This window comes from Hoplias malabaricus, chromosome 1, assembly GCF_029633855.1.
Source record: "Hoplias malabaricus isolate fHopMal1 chromosome 1, fHopMal1.hap1, whole genome shotgun sequence".
Classification (NCBI taxonomy): domain Eukaryota; kingdom Metazoa; phylum Chordata; class Actinopteri; order Characiformes; family Erythrinidae; genus Hoplias; species Hoplias malabaricus.
Window position 1 is genome coordinate 33683999 of NC_089800.1, and position 27493 is coordinate 33711491.

Genomic DNA, 27493 nt, shown 5'->3' on the forward strand with positions numbered 1-27493 from the left:
CTATGTAACTTTTCCAAAAGCTGTATACAAGCCCGCATCCCACAGGGAAGCTCTACGAATGAAACTTTGAACGGAGTCGATATCTGGAAAACTGTGGGCGGAGTTAACCGGACAAGAATGAACGATCCTCAGAATGAAGGGCAGCAAACGTAACACTAGAGGTCTGCATTTCCAGGAGGAAACGCGAGATGTTGCGCCGCCTAAACCCCCGTCCCCCGATCCGCGTCTTAAAATGTTGAAAAGACAGCCAGTATATTGTGAATGAGGTCTTTTTTAAAAATTCCACCTTAAGAAACCCTGGATAATTAAGACGTCCCCCTTAAAAATGACCTTTAAAGTGTTACAGACTGCCTGTGTATTTCTGTGGCCCTCACAGCTCTCCCCGTCAGTGTCTGCCTCTGCCCCTCCCCCTCCCCCCTCTCTGTCTCTCTCACACGCACGCTCACAGAACACAACTGACAGACTCATGATTCAATGAATTTCGACCGGGGAGCACCCTCCAAAAAATCACCCGTAGCTCGAAAACTTTTCCCAACCAAAATTGAACGAAGCATACCGTAGCGACAAGGAGAGTCTTGTGCTCGAGATGGTGTAAAAATTTTTGCACTTTGAGCGAGATTTGATGGTGTAATTACGAGTTAAAAACAGGCAAAGTTTTGAAAATCTGCGTGCCGACCCGCTCTTAAAATACATTGAGCTCTATGGGAGGAAAACCCTCCCAAGTGTGGAACAAAAATTCATAACTCAAGAACGGTATTCTCAAACGGTCTGAAACTTACAAGTTTGAGAAAGGGGACATTTCTCTACCATTTAAAATTTAAATGAAGTCTGTAGGTGAAAGTATAAGGAAGTTATGGTGAAATGTTCGGCAGAAAATTGAAAAAGAAAAAAAATAATTTCAATGGGTTCCTATGGGAGCGTACCCACCCTCCGAACAAATGCTTATAGCTCGGAAAGTTTTCCCCACATCACTTAACCGTATATACCGTTGCGACAAGGAGAGTCTGGGGATCGATATGGTATAAAAAAATTCAGATTAAGTGAGAATTGAGCATGTTATGACGAGTTAAAAACAGGAGAAAATTTTAGAAACCGCACTCTGAGCTGCTCCAAAAATACATTGAACCCTATGGGAGCCGAAACCGTCCCTAGTGCCGAACAAAAATTCATAACTCAAAAACCGTATTTTCAATAATGTTCAAATTTAGAGGTCTTAGAAAGGACAAGTTTCTCTACCATTTAAAATTTAAATGAAGTTTCTAGGTGAAAGTATGAGGAAGTTATGGCGATTTGTTCGGCTGAAAAGTGAAAAAACGGCTTTTTGCCACTGAAACTACAGTGGATGACATCACCCCCACTCTAAGAGCCTCCCATTGAAATGAATGGAGGGATTTTGAAGGAGGAAAAGAAAGGGAAGGATGAGTGCAAAAATTCCGAAAACGGAAGTGATGGGAGCCGGTACGCCCGGGTCCGACCGTCTGAAATCCCGTGTCCGTAGCTTGAAAAATGACCGAGTTAGAGCACTTTGAAAATTAATTCCATAGAAATGACTGGGGAAAAACAGAGCGAAAAACGAGTGTAGCGGACGAACGAGTGCGGGTATCGGAAAGCTGTATACAAGCCCACATCGTCGCTATAGGACGCACGATTTCCAGGTGGAACGGAGTCGATAGCTCGAAAGCTGTGGGACTAGTTAAGCGGACAAGGAAACGCGGAATAATAAAAATAATAATAAAAATAATAATAATATGACTTACGGATAACAATATATTGCGCCGCTGCTTAAAGCAGCAGGCGCAACATAACTAGAGGTCTGCATTTCCAGGAGGAAACGCGAGATGTTGCGCCGCCTAAACCCCCGTCCCCCGATCCGCGTCTTTTCCGCTTAAAGCGAGGCCCTCGATATGGTAAACCCGCGTGGGTCACTAGGCGACGCTTATGGTGAAGGAGTTTACTGCTAAGCTGTTGGTAGTGGGATGTTAAGAGAGCTCTCTCCCACAGCAGTTTACATTGGACTCTATGGAGCTCTGTAGGCCGTGAATGGAAAACGGGGTCAAAGGTCATGAAGCGGGTGGGCTATCGGCCCATAATTTCACGTGGCGGGACCGTGGACTCTCGGGTCTGGCCTTTTGAGTTCTGGTGTCTCTAGCTCGAAAACTGACCGTGTGACAGCAGTTTGAAAGTTTGACAAAAGTTTATGGACATTTTTCCATTCATTCCTATGGGAGTAAAGATGAAACTTCAAATGCTTACTGTGCAAAAACTATGCAACTTTTCCAAAAGCTGTATACAAGCCCACATCCCACAGGGCAGCTCTACGAATGAAACTTTGAACGGAGTCGATATCTCGAAAACTGTGGGCGGAGTTAACCGGACAAGAACGAACGATCCTCAGAATGAAGGGCAGCAAACGTAACACTAGAGGTCTGCATTTCCAGGAGGAAACGCGAGATGTTGCGCCGCCTAAACCCCTGCCCCCCGATCCGCGTCTTTACCGCTTAAAGCGAGGTCCTCGATACGGTAAACCCGCGTGGGTCACTAGGCGACGCTTATGGTGAAGGAGTTTACTGCTAAGCTGTTGGTAGGTGGATGTTAAGAGAGCAGTCTCCCACAGCAGTTTACATTGGACTCTATGGAGCTCTGTAGGCCGTGAATGGAAAACGGGGTCAAAGGTCATGAAGCGGGTGGGCTATCGGCCTATAGTTTCACGTGGTGGGACCGTGGACTCTCGGGTCTGACCGTTTGAGTTCTGGTGTCTGTAGCTCGAAAACTGAGCGTGTGACAGCAGTTTTAAAGTTTGACAAAAGTTTATGGACATTTTTCCATTCATTCCTATGGGAGTAAACATGAAACTTCAAATGCTTACTGTGCGAAAACTATGTAACTTTTCCAAAAGCTGTATACAAGCCCGCATCCCACAGGGAAGCTCTACGAAACAAACTTTGAACGGAGTCGATATCTCGAAAACTGTGGGCGGAGTTAACCGGACAATAATGAACGATCCTCAGAATGAAGGGCAGCAAACGTAACACTAGAGGTCTGCATTTCCAGGAGGAAACGCGAGATGTTGCGCCGCCTAAACCCCCGCCCCCCGATCCGCGTCTTTCATGCTTAAAGCGAGGTCCTCGATACGGTAAACCCACGTGGGTCACTAGGCGACGCTTATGGTGAAGGAGTTTACTGCTAAGCTGTCGGTAGTGGGATGTTAAGAGAACACTCTCCCACAGCAGTTTACATTGGACTCTATGGAGCTCTGTAGGCCGTGAATGGAAAACGGGGTCAAAGGTCATGAAGCGGGTGGGCTATCGGCCCATAGTTTCACGTGCTGGGACCGTGGACCCTCGGGTCTGCCCGTTTGAGTTCTGGTGTCTCTAGCTCGAAAACTGACCGTGTGACAGCAGTTTGAAAGTTTGACAAAAGTTTATGGACATTTCTCCATTCATTCCTATGGGAGAAAACACGATACTTCAAATGCTTACTGTGCAAAAACTATGTAACTATTCCAAAAGCTGTATACAAGCCCGCATCCCACAGGGAAGCTCTACGAATGAAACTTTGAACGGAGTCGATATCTCGAAAACTGTGGGCGGAGTTAACCGGACAAGAACGAACGATCCTCAGAATGAAGGGCAGCAAACGTAACACTAGAGGTCTGCATTTCCAGGAGGAAACGCGAGATGTTGCGCCGCCTAAACCCCTGCCCCCCGATCCGCGTCTTTCCCGCAAACGTAACACTAGAGTGCCGAACAAAACTTCATAACTCAAAAACTGTATTTTCAATAATGTTCAAATTTAGAGGTCTCAGAAAGGACAAGTTTCTCTACCATTTCAAATTTAAATGAAGTTTCTAGGTGAAACTATGAGGAAGTTATGGCGATTTGTTCGGCTGAAAAGTGAAAAAACGGCTTTTTGCCACTGAAACTACAGTGGATGACATCACCCCCACTCTAAGAGCCTCCCATTGAAATGAATGGAGGGATTTTGAAGGAGGAAAAGAAAGGGAAGGATGAGTGCAAAAATTCCGAAAACGGAAGTGATGGGAGCCGGTACGCCCGGGTCCGACCGTCTGAAATCCCGTGTCCGTAGCTTGAAAAATGACCGAGTTAGAGCACTTTGAAAATTAATTCCATAGAAATGACTGGGGAAAAACGGAGCGATAAACGAGTGTAGCGGACGAACGAGTGCGGGTATCGGAAAGCTGTATACAAGCCCACATCGTCGCTATAGGACGCACGATTTCCAGGTGGAACGGAGTCGATAGCTCGAAAGCTGCGGGACTAGTTAGGCGGACAAGGAAATCCGGAATAATAAGAATAATAAAAAAAAAATAATAATATGACTTTCGGATAACAATATATTGCGCGCTGCTGCTTAAAGCAGCAGGCGCAACATAATTAGAGGTCTGCATTTCCAGGAGGAAACGCGAGATGTTGCGCCGCCTAAACCCCCGCCCCCCGATCCGCGTCTTTCCCGCTTAAAGCGAGGTCCTCGATACGGTAAACCCGCGTGGGTCACTAGGCGACGCTTATGGTGAAGGAGTTTACTGCTAAGCTGTCGGTAGTGGGATGTTAAGGGAGCACTCTCCCACAGCAGTTTACATTGGACTCTATGGAGCTCTGTAAGCCGTGAAAGGAAAACGGGGTCAAAGGTCATGAAGCGGGTGGGCTATCGGCCCATAAATTCACGTGGTGGGACCGTGGACTCTCGGGTCTGCCCGTTTGAATTCTGGTGTCTCTAGCTCGAAAACTGACCGTGTGACAGCAGTTTTAAAGTTTGACAAAAGTTTATGGACATTTTTCCATTCATTCCTATGGGAGAAAAGATGAAACTTCAAATGCTTACTGTGCGAAAACTATGTAACTTTTCCAAAAGCTGTATACAAGCCCGCATCCCACAGGGCAGCTCTACGAGACAAACTTTGAACGGAGTCTATATCTCGAAAACTGTGGGCGGAGTTAACCGGACAAGAATGAACGATCCTCAGAATGAAGGGCAGCAAACGTAACACTAGAGGTCTGCATTTCCAGGAGGAAACGCGAGATGTTGCGCCGCCTAAACCCCCGTCCCCCGATCCGCGTCTTTCCCGCTTAAAGCGAGGTCCTCGATACGGTAAACCCGCGTGGGTCACTAGGCGACGCTTATGGTGAAGGAGTTTACTGCTAAGCTGTCGGTAGTGGGATGTTAAGAGAGCACTCTCCCACAGCAGTTTACATTGGACTCTATGGAGCTCTGTAGGCCGTGAAAGGAAAACGGGGTCAAAGGTCATGAAGCGGGTGGGTTATCGGCCCATAATTTTACGTGGTGGGACCGTGGACCCTCGGGTCTGCCCGTTTGAGTTCTGGTGTCTCTAGCTCGAAAACTGACCGTGTGACAGCAGTTTGAATGTTTGACAAAAGTTTATGGACATTTTTCCATTCATTCCTATGTGAGAAAAGATGAAACTTCAAATGCTTCCTGTGCGAAAACTATGTAACTTTTCTAAAAGCTGTATACAAGCCCGCATCCCACAGGGAAGCTCTACGAAACAAACTTTGAACGGAGTCGATATCTCGAAAACTGTGGGCGGAGTTAACCGGACAAGAACGAACGATCCTCAGAATGAAGGGCAGCAAACGTAACACTAGAGGTCTGCATTTCCAGGAGGAAACGCGAGATGTTGCGCCGCCGAAACCCCCGTCCCCCGATCCGCGTCTTTCCCGCTTAAAGCGAGGTCCTCGATACGGTAAACCCGCGTGGGTCACTAGGCGACGCTTATGGTGAAGGAGTTTACTGCTAAGCTGTCGGTAGTGGGATGTTAAGAGAGCACCCTCCCACAGCAGTTTACATTGGACTCTATGGAGCTCTGTAGGCCGTGAATGGAAAACGGGGTCAAAGGTCATGAAGCGGGCGGGGTATCGGCCCATAATTTCACGTGGTGGGACCGTGGACTCTCGGGTCTGCCCGTTTGAGTTCTGGTGTCTCTAGCTCGAAAACTGAGCGTGTGACAGCAGTTTGAAAGTTTGACAAAAGTTTATGGACATTTTTCCATTCATTCCTATGGGAGTTAAGATGAAATTTCAAATGCTTACTGTGCGAAAACTATGTAACTTTTCCAAAAGCTGTATACAAGCCCGCATCCCACAGGGAAGCTCTACGAAACAAACTTTGAACGGAGTCGATATCTGGAAAACTGTGGGCGGAGTTAACCGGACAAGAATGAACGATCCTCAGAATGAAGGGCAGCAAACGTAACACTAGAGGTCTGCATTTCCAGGAGGAAACGCGAGATGTTGCGCCGCCTAAACCCCTGCCCCCCGATCCGCGTCTTTCCCGCTTAAAGCGAGGTCCTCGATACGGTAAACCCGCGTGGGTCACTAGGCGACGCTTATGGTGAAGGAGTTTACTGCTAAGCTGTTGGTAGGTGGATGTTAAGAGAGCACTCTCCCACAGCAGTTTACATTGGACTCTATGGAGCTCTGTAGGCCGTGAATGGAAAACGATACATTTTGAATTCCACCTTTAAAAACAATTCCACCTTAAGAAACCCAGAATTGTATTGAAATGTCCACATCACAGGCCAAAAGCAAAAAAAGATGGACAATACATTTTAAATACCACCTTAATAAAAATTCCACCTTAAGAAACCCACAGTTGTATTGACACGTCCACCTTTAAAAATGACCACTTTAAATAAAGCTTAAAATGTCGAAAAGACAGCCAGTATATTGTGAATGAGGTATTCTTTAAAAATTCCACCTTAAGAAACCCTGGATAATTAAGACGTCCCCCTTAAAAATGACCTTTAAAGTGTTACAGACTGCCTGTGTATTTCTGTGGCCCTTACAGCTCTTCCCCTCAGTCTCTGCCTCTGCCCCTCCCCCTCCCCCCTCTGTCTCTCTCACACGCATGCTCACAGAATACAACTGACAGACTCATGATTCAATGAATTTCGACCGGGGAGCACCCTCCAAAAAATCACCCGTAGCTCGAAAACTTTTCCCAACCAAAATTGAACGAAGCATACCGTAGCGACAAGGAGAGTCTTGTGCTCGAGATGGTGTAAAAATTTTTGCACTTTGAGCGAGATTTGATGGTGTAATTATGAGTTAAAAACAGGCAAAGTTTTGAAAATCTGCGTGCCGACCCGCTCTTAAAATACATTGAGCTCTATGGGAGGAAAACCCTCCCAAGTGTCAAACAAAAATTCATAACTCAAGAACGGTATTATCAAACGGTCTGAAACTTACAAGTTTGAGAAAGGGGAAATTTCTCTACCATTTAAAATTTAAATGAAGTCTGTAGGTGAAAGTATAAGGAAGTTATGGTGAAATGTTCGGCAGAAAATTGAAAAAGAAAAAAAATAATTTCAATGGGTTCCTATGGGAGCGTACCCACCCTCCGAACAAATGCTTATAGCTCGGAAAGTTTTCCTCACATCACTTAACCGTATATACCGTTGCGACAAGGAGAGTCTGGGGATCGATATGGTATAAAAAATTTGCAGATTAAGTGAGAATTGAGCATGTTATGACGAGTTAAAAACAGGAGAAAATTTTAGAAACCGCACTCTGAGCTGCTCCAAAAATACATTGAACCCTATGGGAGCCGAAACCGTCCCTAGTGCCGAACAAAAATTCATAACTCAAAAACCGTATTTTCAATAATGTTCAAATTTAGAGGTCTCAGAAAGGACAAGTTTCTCTACCATTTAAAATTTAAATGAAGTTTCTAGGTGAAACTATGAGGAAGTTATGGCGATTTGTTCGGCTGAAAAGTGAAAAAACGGCTTTTTGCCACTGAAACTACAGTGGATGACATCACCCCCACTCTAAGAGCCTCCCATTGAAATGAATGGAGGGATTTTGAAGGAGGAAAAGAAAGGGAAGCATGAGTGCAAAAATTCCGAAAACGGAAGTGATGGGAGCCGGTACGCCCGGGTCCGACCGTCTGAAATCCCGTGTCCGTAGCTTGAAAAATGACCGAGTTAGAGCACTTTGAAAATTAATTCCATAGAAATGACTGGGGAAAAACAGAGCGAAAAACGAGTGTAGCGGACGAACGAGTGCGGGTATCGGAAAGCTGTATACAAGCCCACATCGTCGCTATAGGACGCACGATTTCCAGGTGGAACGGAGTCGATAGCTCGAAAGCTGCGGGACTAGTTAAGCGGACAAGGAAACGCGGAATAATAAAAATAATAATAAAAATAATAATAATATGACTTACGGATAACAATATATTGCGCCGCTGCTTAAAGCAGCAGGCGCAACATAACTAGAGGTCTGCATTTCCAGGAGGAAACGCGAGATGTTGCGCCGCCTAAACCCCCGCCCCCCGATCCGCGTCTTTCCCGCTTAAAGCGAGGTCCTCGATACGGTAAACACGCGTGGGTCACTAGGCCACGCTTATGGTGAAGGAGTTTACTGCTAAGCTGTCGGTAGTGGGATGTTAAGAGAGCAGTCTCCCACAGCAGTTTACATTGGACTCTATGGAGCTCTGTAGGCCGTGAATGGAAAACGGGGTCAAAGGTCATGAAGCGGGTGGGCTATCGGCCCATAATTTCACGTGGGGGGACCGTGGACTCTCGGGTCTGCCCGTTTGAGTTCTGGTGTCTCTAGCTCGAAAACTGAGCGTGTGACAGCAGTTTGAAAGTTTGACAAAAGTTTATGGACATTTTTCCATTCATTCCTATGGGAGAAAAGATGAAACTTCAAATGCTTACTGTGCTAAAACTATGCAACTTTTCCAAAAGCTGTATACAAGCCCGCATCCCACAGGGAAGCTCTACGAATGAAACTTTGAACGGAGTCGATATCTCGAAAACTGTGGGCGGAGTTAACCGGACAAGAACGAACGATCCTCAGAATGAAGGGCAGCAAACGTAACACTAGAGGTCTGCATTTCCAGGAGGAAACGCGAGATGTTGCGCCGCCTAAACCCCTGCCCCACGATCCGCGTCTTTCCCGCTTAAAGCGAGGTCCTCGATACGGTAAACCCAGATGGGTCACTAGGCGACGCTTATGGTGAAGGAGTTTACTGCTAAGCTGTCGGTAGTGGGATGTTAAGAGAGCACTCTCCCACAGCAGTTTACATTGGACTCTATGGAGCTGTGTAGGCCGTGAATAGAAAACGGGGTCAAAGGTCATGAAGCGGGTGGGCTATCGGCCCATAATTTCACGTGGCGGGACCGTGGACTCTCGGGTCTGCCCGTTTGAATTCTGGTGTCTCTAGCTCGAAAACTGACCGTGTGACAGCAGTTTGAAAGTTTGACAAAAGTTTATGGACATTTTCCCATTCATTCCTATGGGAGTAAAGATGAAACTTCAAATGCTTACTGTGCGAAAACTATGTAACTTTTCCAAAAGCTGTATACAAGCCCGCATCCCACAGGGCAGCTCTACGAAACAAACTTTGAACGGAGTCGATATCTCGAAAACTGTGGGCGGAGTTAACCGGACAAGAATGAACGATCCTCAGAATGAAGGGCAGCAAACGTAACACTAGAGGTCTGCATTTCCAGGAGGAAACGCGAGATGTTGCGCCGCCTAAACCCCCGCCCCCCGATCCGCGTGTTTCCCGCTTAAAGCGAGGTCCTCGATACGGTAAACCCGCGTGGGTCACTAGGCGACGCTTATGGTGAAGGAGTTTACTGCTAAGCTGTTGGTAGTGGGATGTTAAGAGAGCACTCTCCCACAGCAGTTTACATTGGACTCTATGGAGCTGTGTAGGCCGTGAATGGAAAACGATAAATTTTGAATTCCACCTTTAAAAACAATTCCACCTTAAGAAACCCAGAATTGTATTGAAATGTCCACATCACAGGCCAAAAGAATCTTAAAAGCAAAAAAGATGGCCAATACATTTTAAATACCACCTTAATAAAAATTCCACCTTAAGAAACCCACAGTTGTATTGACACGTCCACCTTTAAAAATGACCACTTTAAATAAAGCTTAAAATGTCGAAAAGACAGCCAGTATATTGTGAATGAGGTATTCTTTAAAAATTCCACCTTAAGAAACCCTGGATAATTAAGACGTCCCCCTTAAAAATGACCTTTAAAGTGTTACAGACTGCCTGTGTATTTCTGTGGCCCTCACAGCTCTTCCCCTCAGTCTCTGCCTCTGCCCCTCCCCCTCCCCCCTCTGTCTCTCTCACACGCATGCTCACAGAATACAACTGACAGACTCATGATTCAATGAATTTCGACCGGGGAGCACCCTCCAAAAAATGACCCGTAGCTCGAAAACTTTTCCCAACCAAAAATGAACAAAGCATACCGTAGCGACAAGGAGAGTCTTGTGCTCGAGATGGTGTAAAAATTTTTGCACTTTGAGCGAGATTTGATGGTGTAATTACGAGTTAAAAACAGGCAAAGTTTTGAAAATCTGCGTGCCGACCCGCTCTTAAAATACATTGAGCTCTATGGGAGGAAAACCCTCCCAAGTGTCAAACAAAAATTCATAACTCAAGAACGGTATTCTCAAACGGTCTGAAACTTACAAGTTTGAGAAAGGGGAAATTTCTCTACCATTTAAAATTTAAATGAAGTCTGTAGGTGAAAGTATAAGGAAGTTATGGTGAAATGTTCGGCAGAAAATTGAAAAAGAAAAAAAATAATTTCAATGGGTTCCTATGGGAGCGTACCCACCCTCCGAACAAATGCTTATAGCTCGGAAAGTTTTCCTCACATCACTTAACCGTATATACCGTTGCGACAAGGAGAGTCTGGGGATCGATATGGTATAAAAAATTTGCAGATTAAGTGAGAATTGAGCATGTTATGACGAGTTAAAAACAGGAGAAAATTTTAGAAACCGCACTCTGAGCTGCTCCAAAAATACATTGAACCCTATGGGAGCCGAAACCGTCCCTAGTGCCGAACAAAAATTCATAACTCAAAAACCGTATTTTCAATAATGTTCAAATTTAGAGGTCTCAGAAAGGACAAGTTTCTCTACCATTTAAAATTTAAATGAAGTTTCTAGGTGAAACTATGAGGAAGTTATGGCGATTTGTTCGGCTGAAAAGTGAAAAAACGGCTTTTTGCCACTGAAACTACAGTGGATGACATCACCCCCACTCTAAGAGCCTCCCATTGAAATGAATGGAGGGATTTTGAAGGAGGAAAAGAAAGGGAAGGATGAGTGCAAAAATTCCGAAAACGGAAGTGATGGGAGCCGGTACGCCCGGGTCCGACCGTCTGAAATCCCGTGTCCGTAGCTTTAAAAATGACCGAGTTAGAGCACTTTGAAAATTAATTCCATAGAAATGACTGGGGAAAAACAGAGCGAAAAACGAGTGTAGCGGACGAACGAGTGCGGGTATCGGAAAGCTGTATACAAGCCCACATCGTCGCTATAGGACGCACGATTTCCAGGTGGAACGGAGTCGATAGCTCGAAAGCTGCGGGACTAGTTAAGCGGACAAGGAAACGCGGAATAATAAAAATAATAATAAAAATAATAATAATATGACTTACGGATAACAATATATTGCGCCGCTGCTTAAAGCAGCAGGCGCAACATAACTAGAGGTCTGCATTTCCAGGAGGAAACGCGAGATGTTGCGCCGCCTAAACCCCCGCCCCCCGATCCGCGTCTTTACCGCTTAAAGCGAGGTCCTCGATACGGTAAACCCGCGTGGGTCACTAGGCGACGCTTATGGTGAAGGAGTTTACTGCTAAGCTGTTGGTAGTGGGATGTTAAGAGAGCACTGTCCCACAGCAGTTCACATTGGACTCTATGGAGCTCAGTAGGGCGTGAATAGAAAACGATAAATTTTGAATTCCACCTTTAAAAACAATTCCACCTTAAGAAACCCAGAATTGTATTGAAATGTCCACATCACAGGCCAAAAGCAAAAAAAGATGGCCAATACATTTTAAATACCACCTTAATAAAAATTCCACCTTAAGAAACCCACAGTTGTATTGACACGTCCACCTTTAAAAATGACCACTTTAAATAAAGCTTAAAATGTCGAAAAGACAGCCAGTATATTGTGAATGAGGTATTCTTTAAAAATTCCACCTTAAGAAACCCTGGATAATTAAGACGTCCCCCTTAAAAATGACCTTTAAAGTGTTACAGACTGCCTGTGTATTTCTGTGGCCCTCACAGCTCTTCCCCTCAGTCTCTGCCTCTGCCCCTCCCCCTCCCCCCTCTGTCTCTCTCACACGCATGCTCACAGAATACAACTGACAGACTCATGATTCAATGAATTTCGACCGGGGAGCACCCTCCAAAAAATCACCCGTAGCTCGAAAACTTTTCCCAACCAAAATTGAACGAAGCATACCGTAGCGACAAGGAGAGTCTTGTGCTCGAGATGGTGTAAAAATTTTTGCACTTTGAGCGAGATTTGATGGTGTAATTACGAGTTAAAAACAGGCAAAGTTTTGAAAATCTGCGTGCCGACCCGCTCTTAAAATACATTGAGCTCTATGGGAGGAAAACCCTCCCAAGTGTCAAACAAAAATTCATAACTCAAGAACGGTATTCTCAAACGGTCTGAAACTTACAAGTTTGAGAAAGGGGAAATTTCTCTACCATTTACAATTTAAATGAAGTCTGTAGGTGAAAGTATTAGGAAGTTATGGTGAAATGTTCGGCAGAAAATTGAAAAAGAAAAAAAATAATTTCAATGGGTTCCTATGGGAGCGTACCCACCCTCCGAACAAATGCTTATAGCTCGGAAAGTTTTCCTCACATCACTTAACCGTATATACCGTTGCGACAAGGAGAGTCTGGGGATCGATATGGTATAAAAAATTTGCAGATTAAGTGAGAATTGAGCATGTTATGACGAGTTAAAAACAGGAGAAAATTTTAGAAACCGCACTCTGAGCTGCTCCAAAAATACATTGAACCCTATGGGAGCCGAAACCGTCCCTAGTGCCGAACAAAAATTCATAACTCAAAAACCGTATTTTCAATAATGTTCAAATTTAGAGGTCTCAGAAAGGACAAGTTTCTCTACCATTTAAAATTTAAATGAAGTTTCTAGGTGAAACTATGAGGAAGTTATGGCGATTTGTTCGGCTGAAAAGTGAAAAAACGGCTTTTTGCCACTGAAACTACAGTGGATGACATCACCCCCACTCTAAGAGCCTCCCATTGAAATGAATGGAGGGATTTTGAAGGAGGAAAAGAAAGGGAAGGATGAGTGCAAAAATTCCGAAAACGGAAGTGATGGGAGCCGGTACGCCCGGGTCCGACCGTCTGAAATCCCGTGTCCGTAGCTTGAAAAATGACCGAGTTAGAGCACTTTGAAAATTAATTCCATAGAAATGACTGGGGAAAAACAGAGCGAAAAACGAGTGTAGCGGACGAACGAGTGCGGGTATCGGAAAGCTGTATACAAGCCCACATCGTCGCTATAGGACGCACGATTTCCAGGTGGAACGGAGTCGATAGCTCGAAAGCTGCGGGACTAGTTAAGCGGACAAGGAAACGCGGAATAATAAAAATAATAATAAAAATAATAACTAGAGGTCTGCATTTCCAGGAGGAAACGCGAGATGTTGCGCCGCCTAAACTACCGCCCCCTGATCCGCGTCTTTACCGCTTAAAGCGAGGTCCTCGATACGGTAAACCCGCGTGGGTCACTAGGCGACGCTTATGGTGAAGGAGTTTACTGCTAAGCTGTTGGTAGTGGGATGTTAAGAGAGCACTGTCCCACAGCAGTTTACATTGGACTCTATGGAGCTGTGTAGACCGTGAATGGAAAACGGGGTCAAAGGTCATGAAGCGGGTGGGCTATCGGCCTATAATTTCAGGTGGGGGGACCGTGGACCCTCGGGTCTGCCCGTTTGAGTTCTGGTGTCTCTAGCTCCAAAACTGACCGTGTGACAGCAGTTTGAAAGTTTGACAAAAGTTTATGGACATTTTTCCATTCATTCCTATGGGAGAAAAGATGAAACTTCAAAGGCTTACTGTGCGAAAACTATGTAACTTTTCCAAAAGCTGTATACAAGCCCGCATCCCACAGGGAAGCTCTACGAAACAAACTTTGAACGGAGTCGATATCTGGAAAACTGTGGGCGGAGTTAACCGGACAAGAATGAACGATCCTCAGAATGAAGGGCAGCAAACGTAACACTAGAGGTCTGCATTTCCAGGAGGAAACGCGAGATGTTGCGCCGCCTAAACCCCCGTCCCCCGATCCGCGTCTTAAAATGTTGAAAAGACAGCCAGTATATTGTGAATGAGGTCTTTTTTAAAAATTCCACCTTAAGAAACCCTGGATAATTAAGACGTCCCCCTTAAAAATGACCTTTAAAGTGTTACAGACTGCCTGTGTATTTCTGTGGCCCTCACAGCTCTCCCCGTCAGTGTCTGCCTCTGCCCCTCCCCCTCCCCCCTCTCTGTCTCTCTCACACGCACGCTCACAGAACACAACTGACAGACTCATGATTCAATGAATTTCGACCGGGGAGCACCCTCCAAAAAATCACCCGTAGCTCGAAAACTTTTCCCAACCAAAATTGAACGAAGCATACCGTAGCGACAAGGAGAGTCTTGTGCTCGAGATGGTGTAAAAATTTTTGCACTTTGAGCGAGATTTGATGGTGTAATTACGAGTTAAAAACAGGCAAAGTTTTGAAAATCTGCGTGCCGACCCGCTCTTAAAATACATTGAGCTCTATGGGAGGAAAACCCTCCCAAGTGTGGAACAAAAATTCATAACTCAAGAACGGTATTCTCAAACGGTCTGAAACTTACAAGTTTGAGAAAGGGGACATTTCTCTACCATTTAAAATTTAAATGAAGTCTGTAGGTGAAAGTATAAGGAAGTTATGGTGAAATGTTCGGCAGAAAATTGAAAAAGAAAAAAAATAATTTCAATGGGTTCCTATGGGAGCGTACCCACCCTCCGAACAAATGCTTATAGCTCGGAAAGTTTTCCCCACATCACTTAACCGTATATACCGTTGCGACAAGGAGAGTCTGGAGATCGATATGGTATAAAAAAAATTCAGATTAAGTGAGAATTGAGCATGTTATGACGAGTTAAAAACAGGAGAAAATTTTAGAAACCGCACTCTGAGCTGCTCCAAAAATACATTGAACCCTATGGGAGCCGAAACCGTCCCTAGTGCCGAACAAAAATTCATAACTCAAAAACCGTATTTTCAATAATGTTCAAATTTAGAGGTCTTAGAAAGGACAAGTTTCTCTACCATTTAAAATTTAAATGAAGTTTCTAGGTGAAAGTATGAGGAAGTTATGGCGATTTGTTCGGCTGAAAAGTGAAAAAACGGCTTTTTGCCACTGAAACTACAGTGGATGACATCACCCCCACTCTAAGAGCCTCCCATTGAAATGAATGGAGGGATTTTGAAGGAGGAAAAGAAAGGGAAGGATGAGTGCAAAAATTCCGAAAACGGAAGTGATGGGAGCCGGTACGCCCGGGTCCGACCGTCTGAAATCCCGTGTCCGTAGCTTGAAAAATGACCGAGTTAGAGCACTTTGAAAATTAATTCCATAGAAATGACTGGGGAAAAACAGAGCGAAAAACGAGTGTAGCGGACGAACGAGTGCGGGTATCGGAAAGCTGTATACAAGCCCACATCGTCGCTATAGGACGCACGATTTCCAGGTGGAACGGAGTCGATAGCTCGAAAGCTGTGGGACTAGTTAAGCGGACAAGGAAACGCGGAATAATAAAAATAATAATAAAAATAATAATAATATGACTTACGGATAACAATATATTGCGCCGCTGCTTAAAGCAACAGGCGCAACATAATAATATGACTTACGGATAACAATATATTGCGCCGCTGCTTAAAGCAGCAGGCGCAACATAACTAGAGGTCTGCATTTCCAGGAGGAAACGCGAGATATTGCGCCGCCTAAACCCCTGCTCCCGATCCGCGTCTTTCCCGCTTAAAGCGAGGTCCTCGATACGGTAAACCCGCGTGGGTCACTAGGCGACGCTTATGGTGAAGGAGTTTACTGCTAAGCTGTCGGTAGTGGGATGTTAAGAGAGCACTCTCCCACAGCAGTTTACATTGGACTCTATGGAGCTCTGTAGGCCGTGAATGGAAAACGGGGTCAAAGGTCATGAAGCGGGTGGGCTATCGGCCCATAATTTTACGTGGAGGGACCGTGGACCCTCGGGTCTGCCCGTTTGAGTTCTGGTGTCTCTAGCTCGAAAACTGACCGTGTGACAGCAGTTTGAAAGTTTGACAAAAGTTTATGGACATTTTTCCATTCATTCCTATGGGAGTAAAGATGAAACTTCAAATGGTTACTGTGCGAAAACTATGCAACTTTTCCAAAAGCTGTATACAAGCCCGCATCCCACAGGGCAGCTCTACGAAATAAACTTTGAACGGAGTCAATATCTCGAAAACTGTGGGCGGAGTTAACCGGACAAGAATGAACGATCCTCAGAATGAAGGGCAGCAAACGTAACACTAGAGGTCTGCATTTCCAGGAGGAAACGCGAGATGTTGCGCCGCCTAAACCCCTGCCCCCCGATCCGCGTCTTTCCCGCTTAAAGCGAGGTCCTCGATACGGTAAACCCGCGTGGGTCACTAGGCGACGCTTATGGTGAAGGAGTTTACTGCTAAGCTGTTGGTAGTGGGATGTTAAGAGAGCACTCTCCCACAGCAGTTTACATTGGACTCTATGGAGCTCTGTAGGCCGTGAATGGAAAACGGGGTCAAAGGTCATGAAGCGGGTGGGCTATCGGCCTATAATTTCACGTGGTGGGACCGTGGACTCTCGGGTCTGCCCGTTTGAGTTCTGGTGTCTCTAGCTCGAAAACTGAGCGTGTGACAGCAGTTTGAAAGTTTGACAAAAGTTTATGGACATTTTTCCATTCATTCCTATGGGAGAAAACACGAAACTTCAAAAGCTTACTGTGCGAAAACTATGCAACTTTTCCAAAAGCTGTATACAAGCCCGCATCCCACAGGGAAGCTCTACGAATGAAACTTTGAACGGAGTCGATATCTCGAAAACTGTGGGCGGAGTTAACCGGACAAGAATGAACGATCCTCAGAATGAAGGGCAGCAAACGTAACACTAGAGGTCTGCATTTCCAGGAGGAAACGCGAGATGTTGCGCCGCCTAAACCCCCGCCCCCCGATCCGCGTCTTTCCCGCTTAAAGCGAGGTCCTCGATACGGTAAACCCGCGTGGGTCACTAGGCGACGCTTATGGTGAAGGAGTTTACTGCTAAGCTGTCGGTAGTGGGATGTTAAGGGAGCACTCTCCCACAGCAGTTTACATTGGACTCTATGGAGCTCTGTAGGCCGTGAAAGGAAAACGGGGTCAAAGGTCATAAAGCGGGTGGGCTATCGGCCCATAAATTCACGTGGTGGGACCGTGGACTCTCGGGTCTGCCCGTTTGAATTCTGGTGTCTCTAGCTCGAAAACTGACCGTGTGACAGCAGTTTTAAAGTTTGACAAAAGTTTATGGACATTTTTCCATTCATTCCTATGGGAGAAAAGATGAAACTTCAAATGCTTACTGTGCGAAAACTATGTAACTTTTCCAAAAGCTGTATACAAGCCCGCATCCCACAGGGCAGCTCTACGAGACAAACTTTGAACGGAGTCTATATCTCGAAAACTGTGGGCGGAGTTAACTGGACAAGAATGAACGATCCTCAGAATGAAGGGCAGCAAACGTAACACTAGAGGTCTGCATTTCCAGGAGGAAACGCGAGATGTTGCGCCGCCTATACCCCGCCCCCCGATCCGCGTCTTTCCCGCTTAAAGCGAGGTCCTCGATACGGTAAACCCACGTGGGTCACTAGGCGACGCTTATGGTGAAGGAGTTTACTGCTAAGCTGTCGGTAGTGGGATGTTAAGAGAGCACTCTCCCACAGCAGTTTACATTGGACTCTATGGAGCTCTGTAGGCCGTGAATGGAAAACGGGGTCAAAGGTCATGAAGCGGGTGGGCTATCGGCCTATAGTTTCACGTGGGGGGACCGTGGACTCTCGGGTCTGCCCGTTTGAATTCTGGTGTCTCTAGCTCGAAAACTGAGCGTGTGACAGCAGTTTGAAAGTTTGACAAAAGTTTATGGACATTTTCCCATTCATTCCTATGGGAGTAAAGATGAAACTTCAAATGCTTACTGTGCAAAAACTATGCAACTTTTCCAAAAGCTGTATACAAGCCCGCATCCCACAGGGCAGCTCTACGAAACAAACTTTGAACGGAGTCGATATCTCGAAAACTGTGGGCGGAGTTAACCGGACAAGAATGAACGATCCTCTGAATGAAGGGCAGCAAACGTAACACTAGAGGTCTGCATTTCCAGGAGGAAACGCGAGATGTTGCGCCGCCTAAACCCCTGCCCCCCGATCCGCGTCTTTCCCGCTTAAAGCGAGGTCCTCGATACGGTAAACCCGCGTGGGTCACTAGGCGACGCTTATGGTGAAGGAGTTTACTGCTAAGCTGTCGGTAGTGGGATGTTAAGAGAGCACTCTCCCACAGCAGTTTACATTGGACTCTATGGAGCTCTGTAGGCCGTGAATGGAAAACGGGGTCAAAGGTCATGAAGCGGGCGGGGTATCGGCCTATAATTTCACGTGGTGGGACCTTGGACTCTCGGGTCTGCCCGTTTGAATTCTGGTGTCTCTAGCTCGAAAACTGAGCGTGTGACAGCAGTTTGAAAGTTTGACAAAAGTTTATGGACATATTTCCATTCATTCCTATGGGACAAAAGATGAAACTTCAAATGCTTACTGTGCTAAAACTATGCAACTTTTCCAAAAGCTGTATACAAGCCCGCATCCCACAAGGAAGCTCTACGAATGAAACTTTGAACGGAGTCGATATCTCGAAAACTGTGGGCGGAGTTAACCGGACAAGAACGAACGATCCTCAGAATGAAGGGCAGCAAACGTAACACTAGAGGTCTGCATTTCCAGGAGGAAACGCGAGATGTTGCGCCGCCTAAACCCCTGCCCCCCGATCCGCGTCTTTCCCACTTAAAGCGAGGTCCTCGACACGGTAAACCCGCGTGGGTCACTAGGCGACGCTTATGGTGAAGGAGTTTACTGCTAAGCTGTTGGTAGTGGGATGTTAAGAGAGCACTGTCCCACAGCAGTTTACATTGGACTATGTGGAGCTGTGTAGGCCGTGAATGGAAAACGGGGTCAAAGGTCATGAAGCGGGTGGGCTATCGGCCCATAATTTCACGTGGTGGGACCTTGGACTCTCGGGTCTGCCCGTTTGAGTTCTGGTGTCTCTAGCTCGAAAACTGAGCGTGTGACAGCAGTTTGAAAGTTTGACAAAAGTTTATGGACATTTTTCCATTCATTCCTATGGGAGAAAAGATGAAACTTCAAATGCTTACTGTGCGAAAACTATGCAAATTTTCCAAAAGCTGTATACAAGCCCGCATCCCACAGGGAAGCTCTACGAATGAAACTTTGAACGGAGTCGATATCTCGAAAACTGTGGGCGGAGTTAACCGGACAAGAATGAACGATCCTCAGAATGAAGGGCAGCAAACGTAACACTAGAGGTCTGCATTTCCAGGAGGAAACGCGAGATGTTGCGCCGCCTAAACCCCCGCCCCCCGATCCGCGTCTTTACCGCTTAAAGCGAGGTCCTCGATACGGTAAACCCGCGTGGGTCACTAGGCGACGCTTATGGTGAAGGAGTTTACTGCTAAGCTGTTGGTAGTGGGATGTTAAGAGAGCACTGTCCCACAGCAGTTCACATTGGACTCTATGGAGCTCAGTAGGGCGTGAATAGAAAACGATAAATTTTGAATTCCACCTTTAAAAACAATTCCACCTTAAGAAACCCAGAATTGTATTGAAATGTCCACATCACAGGCCAAAAGCAAAAAAAGATGGCCAATACATTTTAAATACCACCTTAATAAAAATTCCACCTTAAGAAACCCACAGTTGTATTGACACGTCCACCTTTAAAAATGACCACTTTAAATAAAGCTTAAAATGTCGAAAAGACAGCCAGTATATTGTGAATGAGGTATTCTTTAAAAATTCCACCTTAAGAAACCCTGGATAATTAAGACGTCCCCCTTAAAAATGACCTTTAAAGTGTTACAGACTGCCTGTGTATTTCTGTGGCCCTCACAGCTCTTCCCCTCAGTCTCTGCCTCTGCCCCTCCCCCTCCCCCCTCTGTCTCTCTCACACGCATGCTCACAGAATACAACTGACAGACTCATGATTCAATGAATTTCGACCGGGGAGCACCCTCCAAAAAATCACCCGTAGCTCGAAAACTTTTCCCAACCAAAATTGAACGAAGCATACCGTAGCGACAAGGAGAGTCTTGTGCTCGAGATGGTGTAAAAATTTTTGCACTTTGAGCGAGATTTGATGGTGTAATTACGAGTTAAAAACAGGCAAAGTTTTGAAAATCTGCGTGCCGACCCGCTCTTAAAATACATTGAGCTCTATGGGAGGAAAACCCTCCCAAGTGTCAAACAAAAATTCATAACTCAAGAACGGTATTCTCAAACGGTCTGAAACTTACAAGTTTGAGAAAGGGGAAATTTCTCTACCATTTACAATTTAAATGAAGTCTGTAGGTGAAAGTATTAGGAAGTTATGGTGAAATGTTCGGCAGAAAATTGAAAAAGAAAAAAAATAATTTCAATGGGTTCCTATGGGAGCGTACCCACCCTCCGAACAAATGCTTATAGCTCGGAAAGTTTTCCTCACATCACTTAACCGTATATACCGTTGCGACAAGGAGAGTCTGGGGATCGATATGGTATAAAAAAATTGCAGATTAAGTGAGAATTGAGCATGTTATGACGAGTTAAAAACAGGAGAAAATTTTAGAAACCGCACTCTGAGCTGCTCCAAAAATACATTGAACCCTATGGGAGCCGAAACCGTCCCTAGTGCCGAACAAAAATTCATAACTCAAAAACCGTATTTTCAATAATGTTCAAATTTAGAGGTCTCAGAAAGGACAAGTTTCTCTACCATTTAAAATTTAAATGAAGTTTCTAGGTGAAACTATGAGGAAGTTATGGCGATTTGTTCGGCTGAAAAGTGAAAAAACGGCTTTTTGCCACTGAAACTACAGTGGATGACATCACCCCCACTCTAAGAGCCTCCCATTGAAATGAATGGAGGGATTTTGAAGGAGGAAAAGAAAGGGAAGGATAAGTGCAAAAATTCCGAAAACGGAAGTGATGGGAGCCGGTACGCCCGGGTCCGACCGTCTGAAATCCCGTGTCCGTAGCTTGAAAAATGACCGAGTTAGAGCACTTTGAAAATTAATTCCATAGAAATGACTGGGGAAAAACAGAGCGAAAAACGAGTGTAGCGGACGAACGAGTGCGGGTATCGGAAAGCTGTATACAAGCCCACATCGTCGCTATAGGACGCACGATTTCCAGGTGGAACGGAGTCGATAGCTCGAAAGCTGCGGGACTAGTTAAGCGGACAAGGAAACGCGGAATAATAAAAATAATAATAAAAATAATAATAATATGACTTACGGATAACAATATATTGTTATTATATTATATTATATATATATATTATATTATATATATAACAACATAACTAGAGGTCTGCATTTCCAGGAGGAAACGCGAGATGTTGCGCCGCCTAAACCCCCTTCCCCCGATCCGCGTCTTTCCCGCTTAAAGCGAGGTCCTCGACACGGTAAACCCGCGTGGGTCACTAGGCGACGCTTATGGTGAAGGAGTTTACTGCTAAGCTGTCGGTAGTGGGATGTTAAGAGAGCACTCTCCCACAGCAGTTTACATTGGACTCTATGGAGCTCTGTAGGCCGTGAAAGGAAAACGGGGTCAAAGGTCATGAAGCGGGTGGGTTATCGGCCCATAATTTTACGTGGTGGGACCGTGGACCCTCGGGTCTGCCCGTTTGAGTTCTGGTGTCTCTAGCTCGAAAACTGACCGTGTGACAGCAGTTTGAAAGTTTGACAAAAGTTTATGGACATTTTTCCATTCATTCCTATGGGAGTTAAGATGAAACTTCAAATGCTTACTGTGCGAAAACTATGTAACTTTTCCAAAAGCTGTATACAAGCCCGCATCACACAGGGCAGCTCTACGAAACAAACTTTGAACGGAGTCGATATCTCGAAAACTGTGGGCGGAGTTAACCGGACAAGAATGAACGATCCTCAGAATGAAGGGCAGCAAACGTAACACTAGAGGTCTGCATTTCCAGGAGGAAACGCGAGATGTTGCGCCGCCTAAACCCCTGCCCCCCGATCCGCGTCTTTCCCGCTTAAAGCGAGGTCCTCGATACGGTAAACCCGCGTGGGTCACTAGGCGACGCTTATGGTGAAGGAGTTTACTGCTAAGCTGTCGGTAGTGGGATGTTAAGAGAGCACTCTCCCACAGCAGTTTACATTGGACTCTATGGAGCTCTGTAGGCCGTGAAAGGAAAACGGGGTCAAAGGTCATGAAGCGGGTGGGCTATCGGCCCATAAATTCACGTGGTGGGACCGTGGACTCTCGGGTGTGCCCATTTGAATTCTGGTGTCTGTAGCTCGAAAACTGACCGTGTGACAGCAGTTTTAATATTTGACAAAAGTTTATGGACATTTTTCCATTCATTCCTATGGGAGTAAAGATGAAAGTTAAAATGCTTACTGTGCGAAAACTATGTAACTTTTCCAAAAGCTGTATACAAGCCCGCATCCCACACGGCAGCTCTACGAAACAAACTTTGAACGGAGTCGATATCTCGAAAACTGTGGGCGGAGTTAACCGGACAAGAATGAACGATCCTCAGAATGAAGGGCAGCAAACGTAACACCAGGAGGAAACGCGAGATGTTGCGCCGCCGAAACCCCCGTCCCCCGATCCGCGTCTTTCCCGCTTAAAGCGAGGTCCTCGATACGGTAAACCCGCGTGGGTCACTAGGCGACGCTTATGGTGAAAGAGTTTACTGCTAAGCTGTCGGTAGTGGGATGTTAATAGAGCACTGTCCCACAGCAGTTTACATTGGACTCTATGGAGCTGTGTAGGCCGTGAATGGAAAACGGGGTCAAAGGTCATGAAGCGGGTGGCCTATCGGCCCATAATTTTACGTGGTGGGACCGTGGACTCTCGGGTCTGACCGTTTGAATTCTGGTGTCTCTAGCTCGAAAACTGAGCGTGTGACAGCAGTTTGAAAGTTTGACAAGAGTTTATGGACATTTTTCCATTCATTCCTACGGGAGAAAACACGAAACTTCAAATGCTTACTGTGCGAAAACTATGCAACTTTTCCAAAAGCTGTATACAAGCCCGCATCCCACAGGGAAGCTCTACGAGACAAACTTTGAACGGAGTCGATATCTCGAAAACTGTGGGCGGAGTTAACCGGACAAGAATGAACGATCCTCAGAATGAAGGGCAGCAAACGTAACACTAGAGGTCTGCATTTCCAGGAGGAAACGCGAGATGTTGCGCCGCCTAAACCCCCTTCCCCCGATCCGCGTCTTTACCGCTTAAAGCGAGGTCCTCGGTACGGTAAACCCGCGTGGGTCACTAGGCGACGCTTATGGTGAAGGAGTTTACTGCTAAGCTGTTGGTAGTGGGATGTTAAGAGAGCACTCTCCCACAGCAATTTACATTGGACTCTATGGAGCTGTGTAGGCCGTGAATGGAAAATGGGGTCAAAGGTCATGAAGCGGGCGGGGTATCGGCCTATAATTTCACGTGGTGGGACCGTGGACTCTCGGGTCTGACGGTTTCAGTTCTGGTGTCTCTAGCTCGAAAACTGAGCGTGTGACAGCAGTTTGAAAGTTTGACAAAAGTTTATGGACATTTTTCCATTCATTCCTATGGGAGAAAACACGAAACTTCAAATGCTTACTGTGTGAAAACTATGTAACTTTTCCAAAAGCTGTATACAAGCCCGCATCCCACAGGGAAGCTGTACGAAACAAACTTTGAACGGAGTCGATATCTCGAAAACTGTGGGCGGAGTTAACCGGACAAGAATGAACGATCCTCAGAATGAAGGGCAGCAAACGTAACACACTAGATGTTGCGCCGCCTAAACCCCCGTCCCCCGATCCGCGTCTTTCCCGCTTAAAGCGAGGTCCTCGATACGGTAAACCCGCGTGGGTCACTAGGCGACGCTTATGGTGAAGGAGTTTACTGCTAAGCTGTCGGTAGTGGGATGTTAAGAGAGCACTCTCCCACAGCAGTTTACATTGGACTCTATGGAGCTCTGTAGGCCGTGAAAGGAAAACGGGGTCAAAGGTCATGAAGCGGGTGGGTTATCGGCCCATAATTTTACGTGGTGGGACCGTGGACCCTCGGGTCTGCCCGTTTGAGTTCTGGTGTCTCTAGCTCGAAAACTGACCGTGTGACAGCAGTTTGAATGTTTGACAAAAGTTTATGGACATTTTTCCATTCATTCCTATGTTAGAAAAGATGAAACTTCAAATGCTTCCTGTGCGAAAACTATGTAACTTTTCTAAAAGCTGTATACAAGCCCGCATCCCACAGGGAAGCTCTACGAAACAAACTTTGAACGGAGTCGATATCTCGAAAACTGTGGGCGGAGTTAACCGGACAAGAATGAACGATCCTCAGAATGAAGGGCAGCAAACGTAACACTAGAGGTCTGCATTTCCAGGAGGAAACGCGAGATGTTGCGCCGCCTAAACCCCCGTCCCCCGATCCGCGTCTTTCCCGCTTAAAGCGAGGTCCTCGATACGGTAAACCCGCGTGGGTCACTAGGCGACGCTTATGGTGAAGGAGTTTACTGCTAAGCTGTCGGTAGTGGGATGTTAAGAGAGCACTCTCCCACAGCAGTTTACATTGGACTCTATGGAGCTCTGTAGGCCGTGAAAGGAAAACGGGGTCAAAGGTCATGAAGCGGGTGGGTTATCGGCCCATAATTTTACGTGGTGGGACCTTGGACCCTCGGGTCTGCCCGTTTGAGTTCTGGTGTCTCTAGCTCGAAAACTGAGCGTGTGACAGCAGTTTGAAAGTTTGACAAAAGTTTATGGACATTTTTCCATTCATTCCTATGGGAGTAAAGATGAAAGTTCAAAGGCTTCCTGTGCAAAAACTATGCAACTTTTCCAAAAGCTGTATACAAGCCCGCATCCCACAGGGCAGCTCTACGAAACAAACTTTGAACGGAGTCGATATCTCGAAAACTGTGGGCGGAGTTAACCGGACAAAAATGAACGATCCTCAGAATGAAGGGCAGCAAACGTAACACTAGAGATCTGCATTTCCAGGAGGAAACACGAGATGTTGCGCCGCCTAAACCCCCGTCCCCCGATCCGCGTCTTTCCCGCTTAAAGCGAGGTCCTCGATACGGTAAACCCGCGTGGGTCACTAGGCGACGCTTATGGTGAAGGAGTTTACTGCTAAGCTGTCGGTAGTGGGATGTTAAGAGAGCACTCTCCCACAGCAGTTTACATTGGACTCTATGGAGCTCTGTAGGCCGTGAAAGGAAAACGGGGTCAAAGGTCATGAAGCGGGTGGGTTATCGGCCCATAATTTTACGTGGTGGGACCGTGGACCCTCGGGTCTGCCCGTTTGAGTTCTGGTGTCTCTAGCTCGAAAACTGACCGTGTGACAGCAGTTTGAATGTTTGACAAAAGTTTATGGACATTTTTCCATTCATTCCTATGTGAGAAAAGATGAAACTTCAAATGCTTCCTGTGCGAAAACTATGTAACTTTTCTCAAAGCTGTATACAAGCCCGCATCCCACAGGGAAGCTCTACGAAACAAACTTTGAACGGAGTCGATATCTCGAAAACTGTGGGCGGAGTTAACCGGACAAGAATGAACGATCCTCAGAATGAAGGGCAGCAAACGTAACACTAGAGGTCTGCATTTCCAGGAGGAAACGCGAGATGTTGCGCCGCCTAAACCCCCGTCCCCCGATCCGCGTCTTTCCCGCTTAAAGCGAGGTCCTCGATACGGTAAACCCGCGTGGGTCACTAGGCGACGCTTATGGTGAAGGAGTTTACTGCTAAGCTGTCGGTAGTGGGATGTTAAGAGAGCACTCTCCCACAGCAGTTTACATTGGACTCTATGGAGCTGTGTAGGCCGTGAATGGAAAAGGATACATTTTGAATTCCACCTTTAAAAACAATTCCACCTTAAGAAACCCAGAATTGTATTGAAATGTCCACATCACAGGCCAAAAGAGTCTTAAAAGCAAAAAAAGATGGCCAATACATTTTAAATACCACCTTAATAAAAATTCCACCTTAAGAAACCCACAGTTGTATTGACACGTCCACCTTTAAAAATGACCACTTTAAATAAAGCTTAAAATGTCGAAAAGACAGGCAGTATATTGTGAATGAGGTATTCTTAAATAATTCCACCTTAAGAAACCCTGGATAATTAAGATGTCCCCCTTAAAAATGACCTTTAAAGTGTTACAGACTGCCTGTGTATTTCTGTGGCCCTCACAGCTCTCCACCTCATTCTCTGACTCTGCCTCTGCCCCTCCCCCCTCTGTCTGTCTCTCACACGCACGCTCACAGAATACAACTGACAGACTCATGATTCAATGAATTTCGACCGGTGGCGCACCTTCCAAAAAACCTCAAATATCTCAAAAACTTTTCCAGGTCCAAAAATGAACGAAGCATACCGTAGCGACAAGGAGAGTCTGGTGCTCGAGATGGTGTAAAAATTTTTGCACTTTGAGCGAGATTTGATGGTGTAATTACGAGTTAAAAACAGGCAAAGTTTTGAAAATCTGCGTGCCGAGCCGCTCTTAAAATACATTGAGCTCTATGGGAGGAAAACCCTCCCAAGTGTCAAACAAAAATTCATAACTCAAGAACGGTATTCTCAAACGGTCTGAAACTTACAAGTGTGAGAAAGGGGAAAGTTCTCTACCATTTAAAGTTTAAATGAAGTCTGTAGGTGAAAGTATAAGGAAGTTATGGTGAAATGTTCGGCAGAAAATTGAAAAAGAAAAAAAATAATTTCAATGGGTTCCTATGGGAGCGTACCCACCCTCCGAACAAATGCTTATAGCTCGGAAAGTTTTCCTCACATCACTTAACCGTATATACCGTTGCGACAAGGAGAGTCTGGGGATCGATATGGTATAAAAAATTTGCAAATTAAGTGAGAATTGAGCATGTTATGACGAGTTAAAAACAGGAGAAAATTTTAGAAACCGCACTCTGAGCTGCTCCAAAAATACATTGAACCCTATGGGAGCCGAAACCCTCCCTAGTGCCGAACAAAAATTAATAACTCAAAGACCGTATTTTCAATAATGTTCAAATTTAGAGGTCTTAGAAAGGACAAGTTTCTCTACCATTTAAAATTTAAATGAAGTTTCTAGGTAAAAGTATGAGGAAGTTATGGCAGTTTGTTCGGCTAAAAAGTGAAAAACCCGTTTTCTGAGAAGGAATCTACAGTGTATGATGTCACCCACTCTAGGAGCCTCCCATTGAAATGAATGGAGGGATTTTGAAGGAGTGATAGAAAGGGAAGGATGAGTGCAAAAATTCCGAAAACGGAAGTGATGGGAGCCGGTACGCCCGGGTCCGACCGTCTGAAATCCCGTGTCCATAGCTTGAAAAATG